Raw genomic sequence first — 6,363 nt, forward strand, 5'->3', positions numbered from 1 at the left:
TGAAAATACTAATGATAGTGATAGTTATGATGTGGAGAGTGGAGACGAAGATTTCGAAGATCAGCCCTGGCGACCAAGCCATACTGTCTTCGTGAAATCGACTATTAAACAGAGTCACCTTGACAATATGAGAGGAAGGTGCTTTCGCGACATGTCTATCGTGAGAGTTGGTGGAGACAACACTGCCCCTGCCCCTGAGGAGAATGAAGTTGTTATCTACCGAAGCTTTTTTAAGACTGGTCTTTGGTTCCCTTTAAGCAAGTTTGTTGTTGAAGTGCTGAAGATATTCCACGTCTTCCTTCATCAGATCACCCCCGAAGTTATAATGAGCATGGGGATTTTTGTCTGGGCAGTAAGGAGTCAAGGGCTAGAGCCAAGCGCGAAGTGCTTCTGCAGTATGCACAAACTTTTATATGAGACGAAGGCCATTGGTAAAGAACGGTACCACAACAACTTCGGTTGTTATGGATTTATCGCTCGCCCCAACGCAAGCCACCCGGTGCCAACATTTCGGAAGAGATGGCCTGGAGCCTAGATGGAAGAATGGTTTTATGTGAAGAATGATTTAAAGGAAAGGGAAGATATTAAAGAAATCATCCAGCGCCCCATCTGGTCCCGCTTCGGCCTGCGAAGGCTGAAGGTGGAAATTGATGACGCTGTCGAAGCGTGTCAGAGGGCTTTCAGCATTGTTTGCTCCTTCATTGGTACAAGAGATTTGATTCAAGAACATATAGCCTTCAGGGTATGGCCGCTTGTGGAAAGCTGGGAAATGCCGAAGGAGACCATCACTGATTCTGGTGAGGGTAGTTTAGTCCGATTGAAGTATACCTTCAGGTTTGCGGATAAGTTTGATGAGCCAAATGATGACTGGCTGAAGTGCATTGAAGCTACTAGCGACAAGCTACTTGGAGCATACTCCAAGGCCGAGGACAATGCCTTGTCTGTAGCTTTCGGGGTCGGAACAAGAAAAGATTGAACATGGTATTTGATGCTATTGGCTTCGTATACCCTGACTATTGCTACCCGCTGCGAGGGCAAGGGAAAAAGAGAAAGATTGTTGCTTCGGCCATCACAGCTGAGCCGAAGGGCAAGAAGATGAAGGTTCTGACTCACCGGCCATGTTATATTGAACCAGCAGTGATACCTGAATTTGGCGAAGGTACTTCTTCAACTGCCAAAGTAAAAGAAACTATTCCAATTATGCAGAGCACTCTAGAGCCGACTGTAGTACCGAAGTCTAAATGCGCTAGAGTTGATTTTGAGACTTTGAGCGGATCGATCTCTTGAATTGTGTCTTTGGAATGGTGTCTATTGCTCTTGTATTGAATGTGAAGGAGTGAATGCTTAGATGGTTGGAGTGGAGGTGGTTGGGGGTATTTATAGCCCCAAACACCAATTCAACCATTGGGGAGGTTGTCTGTCGATGGGCGCACTGGAAAGTCCGGTGCGCTACCGGACACTGTCCGGTGCACCAGCCACGTCACCCAACCATTAGGGTTTTGACGGTTTCGACCGTTGGAGCTCTAACATCTTGGGGCACCGGACAGTCCGGTGCTGCACTGGACAAACACTATACAATGTCTGGTGTGCCTTCTGTGACTGCTCAAACTCTGAGTGAACTGTCCACGCACTGTTCACGTTGCAGTCGACCGTTGCGCTGGCTAGCCGTTGCTACGCTGGCACACCGGACAGTTTGGTGGCACACCGGACAGTCCAATGAATTATAGCGTAGCGGCTCTCCAGAAACTCGAAAGTGAGGAGTTGGAGTCGATCGCCCCTGGTGCACCGGACACTGTCCGGTGCGCCAGACCAGGGTTGTCTTCGGTTTCTTTTGCTCCTTTCTTTTTGAACCCTAACTTGATCTTTTTATTGGTTTGTGTTCAACCTTTAGCACCTGTAGAATATATAATCTAGAGCAAACTAGTTAGTCCAATTATTTGTGTTGGGCATTCAAACACCAAAATCATTTAGGAAAAGGTTTGAGCCCTATTTCCCTTTCACCTACTAACGGAGCAATCGGCTTAAGTAGGAAACGCCTTAAGTCGGTGCGACATGCTCACACTTACACGACTTAGGGTGATCACTATACCCTACTAACAGAGCAATCGGCTTAAGTCGGAAACACCTTAAGTCGGTGCGACATGCTCATGCTTACACGAAACGGGGTGATCACTATACCCTACTAGCGGAGCAACCAACTTAAGTCAAATACGCCTTAAGTCGGTGGCGACATGCCCGTATTTACATGACTAGGGGTGATTGCTATATCCTACTAACAAAACAGTCAGCTCAAGTCAGGAATGCCTTAAAGAAATACAACATGCTTACATATTCGAGGGTGATCTCAACACCGTGCTAATGGAACAATCGGTCCAAGCATAGCATGATCACACACACGTGAATTCCATGATACACTGTCTTGCTAAAAATACTAACTCGATGAAAAGTATTTCTCATCCGAACAAATCACTGTGCAGGAGCATCTTTGCAGGGAACCTCTCCAGCGGGATTACCAAAGGAAGAAGGTTTGCTCACACCAGCATAACCAGCGAGAACATCAGCAACGATGTTCTCAGGCACCACAACACTAGGTCTTCTCATCAGGATTCACCCGGTGCAAACAGCCTTGTCCATTGCATTGTCACACATTGCTTTCATAACGACACGATCATCCTATAAGGCCTTGATGTTGTGACGAGTGACTTCCAACTCTTGCGTGACAAGATTCTTCGAGGCGCGCAACTCCTTGATGACAGAATCTTTCAAAGACACTACCTTACCAAGTCATGACACTTCAGTCTGGGAATCCCTCAACTCATCCATGTGATGGTCTAGTTCCGACATAGTAAAGCGATGGCTCCTCTCCAAGATAGCGAGGGAATTGCTAGCATCACGATACAATCTATCCAGGTTATCACGAGAATCATCTTCTTCAGGAATCCGTCTGTTGGTAATTCGGGTAGGGTCATTGACCCCAGTATACAGGTAGGCAGGGTAGACTCTATCTTTCAGAGGTTGAATATTCTTGAAGACAAAATCAACAACAATAGCTTTAGCATTCAAGCCTCTATCCTTCATCGCACATATCTCAGCAAGCAGCACTCTGGACTCAGCAAGCTCTGAATCTATAGGGGCCTCTGTCTAGCTAGGCGTTCGGACGTCAGGCTGCCTCCCTGATCGGGAAGGGAGGGACTTGTTATGGTTCTCCATGGTAAACCACTCAAGGCGCCATCCCTTAATACTATCCTTCAAAGGGATATCAAGATACTTAACTTTCCTGCCTCGACGAAGTTCCATGCTAGCACCGCTAATAAGCTGATGTTGTCCTCCAGCCATCCCGAGCCAACAGTGGTAGAGGTACTTCCAAAGCCCAAAATGAGGAAGAATTCTAAGGAAAGCCTCACAAAGATGAACAAACACGACAATTTGAAGAACAGAATTGGGGTTTAAATGAGTAAGATTTAGAGAATAAAAGTCAAGAAGGCCGCGGAAGAAATGAGAAGCCGGTAGGGCTAGTCCCCGGATGTGAAACGGCACGAAGATAACGGAATAGTGGGTATCCTCTATCGGAACAGTAACCCCGTGCCAGATTCGCTAGGAACACAATTATTTTGGCGGAAGAACACCAATTTCAACGAGGTGTAGAAGGTCAGCTTCAGAAATAACAGACATGTGGTTACCGACAGATGGGAGTTGGCTGTTGGGATCAATTGGCGGGATGATCGGAATAGCAGCACTCTGTTTCCTCCTCTTGGGAGCCATCGTGGTCTCTCAAATGATACGGGCGGATTCAGGAGCTCAGGAAATTGGAAAGCGACAGAGGAAAAAGCGAGAACTACGGTTCAAAACTCAATGGGGGACGTCAGCAGAAGTATGGGTTGGCGTGATAAGTTGGGTGCAAAGTGGGAGGTCGATAACTCGGGAAAAGTTGTGATCGCAGGAAAGCAATCATCACTCGGGCATTACCTTTAAAATGCTAATGAACCTTCAAATACATGAACAAAGCGTGCAACAATAGATCAGCAGGGAACCGCGTCTTCATTCATAGGGGGCTCATTACAAACTTGAGACCGACTCATCCTGAGTCGGCATCCTTACCCCTCGATCATTACATCACATTACATTACACTACTACTTACACTACACTACTAACTAAACTACCTTATTCTACTACTAACTACTACTGTTGCTACCTATACTAATATTTATGCCAGCAGCATTGTGCCGCCGGCCTTGCCGTCGTCATTGTCGCCCTTGTCGTCGTCGTCGCCCTTGCTATCGCCGCTGTTGCCATCGCCGTCGTCGCCCTTTCCACCGTTGTCGCCTTTGCCGTCACCGTTGTCCTCGTCGTCGTCGTCGCCCTTGCTGCCACTCCACTCCTTGAAGTTGGAGGAATCTTCCACCTCCTCCGAGAAGGCCTCCTCCAAGTCGTTCGACCCACCGAGCCCGGTGCGCGCAATGGATCGCCAGTACGCCTGTGCCGCAACAGACAACCCCATGGAGTCGTTCGAGTCCTCGGACAACGCCACAGGGGACGCTGGAGCAGGCGACCGATCATACTCGGAGGAAACCTCCTCCGAGTACTCCGAGTCCCCGAAGTCCTCCGAGGGTGGACTCGGAGGACGCTTGCGCTTCTCGTCAGCGTAGCGAGGCCATCCCTTGCCTCTCTTGCCTCTGCCCATCGTCATGCATAAGGGGGAGAAGCGAGGAGGAAGAAGAGAGCAAGTGATCAAGGGCGAGTGAAGAAAGTAGCCGAGGCAAGCAGGCTATTTAAAGAGGCCAAGGAGTGACCGTCCACCTCCTACCCCACTCACCAAACAGTCGCAAGAATTCAAAAGGCAATTCAAACCGCCTGAAAATGAGTCAGGTGACTGGCGTCGTTTCGCGTAACATGACACCAGTTGGACTCAAGTCAACTGCTTAGGCAAATGATTACACCCCTCCGTCGCATCAAATTTCCATTTCAGGACAACACAATAAACACCTTTTGCGGAGCAGACACCCTTTGGGCACACCCATTGGGTGTGTCGCTCGAAATCTTCAAGATTTTCTGAAGTGGCGATACCTGCAAAATATACGCAATGAATATACCGCGACAAAAAGAGAAGATTGGCTGAAACGGGAGGAAGTCCAAATGTGGTTACCGAAGCACAAGTCCAATCAACAGAAGCATTAAAGTACAGGGTTGAGTGGTGTCCAGCCAGGGGTCCTCTGCTTCAACCGGCCAGATGTCCAACTTGTCACCGATCAAATTGATTCCAAACCTAACAAGACATGGATAGATGTCATCACCTGGTTATTCTAAAAATTATCTTGAAATGGCACAAGATGAAGACCTTTGAATTGATTATTTTAAAATCAACTCAATGCTCGGGGGCTACACCCATTGGGTGCACCTTCCAACAAATTCACAATGCCTTGAAGCCAAGTGCTGATTTCAAAAGCATAAGTATGAAGACCTTTGAATTGATTATTTCAAAATCAACTCAAAGCTCGGGGGCTACACCCAACAGATTCACAATGCCTTGAAGCCAAGTGCTGATTTCAAAAGCATAAGGATGAAGACCTTTGAATTGATTATTTCAAAATCAAGTCAAAGCTCAGGGGCTACACCCATTGGGTGCACCTTCGGTGCACCCAACGGATTCATGATGCCCTGAATCCAAGTGCCGACTTCAAAAACACAAACATGAAGACCTTTGAATGGATTACTTCTAAATCCACTCAAAGCTTAGGGGCTACACTCAATGGGTGCACCTTCGGTGCTCCCAACAGAGGTACAATAGATCAAGTCAAACTACAAACTCTTGAGCAAGGACCAGGAACCTTTGAATTGATTATTGCAAAATCAACTCAAAGTTTGGGGGCTTGTGGGGGACAGATATCCCCCGGGTCCACTAGAGGGTGAAAACCCTTGCGTGGGGCCACAAACCAGTCGCCCCGCATGGTCGTCACATCGTGGGCCGGGCAAAGACTACAGTTGAAATATGCCGACCTAAGAAGGCGATGGGCTCACGCCCAGATTGTCCATGGATTGGACACGAGCCCGGGGAAGCTGTTCGCTTTTCCTGCGCCCGACGTCCTCAAACGTCGGGGATAGCTTGGAACGGAGCCGCCGGGTTTCCCTCAGAATAAGCAAAGTACGTTCGCTATTAGCTAGGAGATAAGCTAGAAGAGTGTGATCAGCGTGTGCGTAGGGAGTGCCCCACGGTCGTGTATAAAGGACTAGGGGGAACCCCATCATTTTCATCTCAATTAGCACCCCTCCATTCGGGAAACACCACTTGTAAACACACCACGCATACAAAGCCACCCTATGAAGTAGGGTATTACGCCTCTCAAAGCGGCCCAAACCTACAAAAA

The sequence above is a fragment of the Zea mays genome, chromosome 3 (genome assembly GCF_902167145.1).
Source record: "Zea mays cultivar B73 chromosome 3, Zm-B73-REFERENCE-NAM-5.0, whole genome shotgun sequence".
NCBI classification, from domain to species: Eukaryota; Viridiplantae; Streptophyta; class Magnoliopsida; order Poales; family Poaceae; genus Zea; species Zea mays.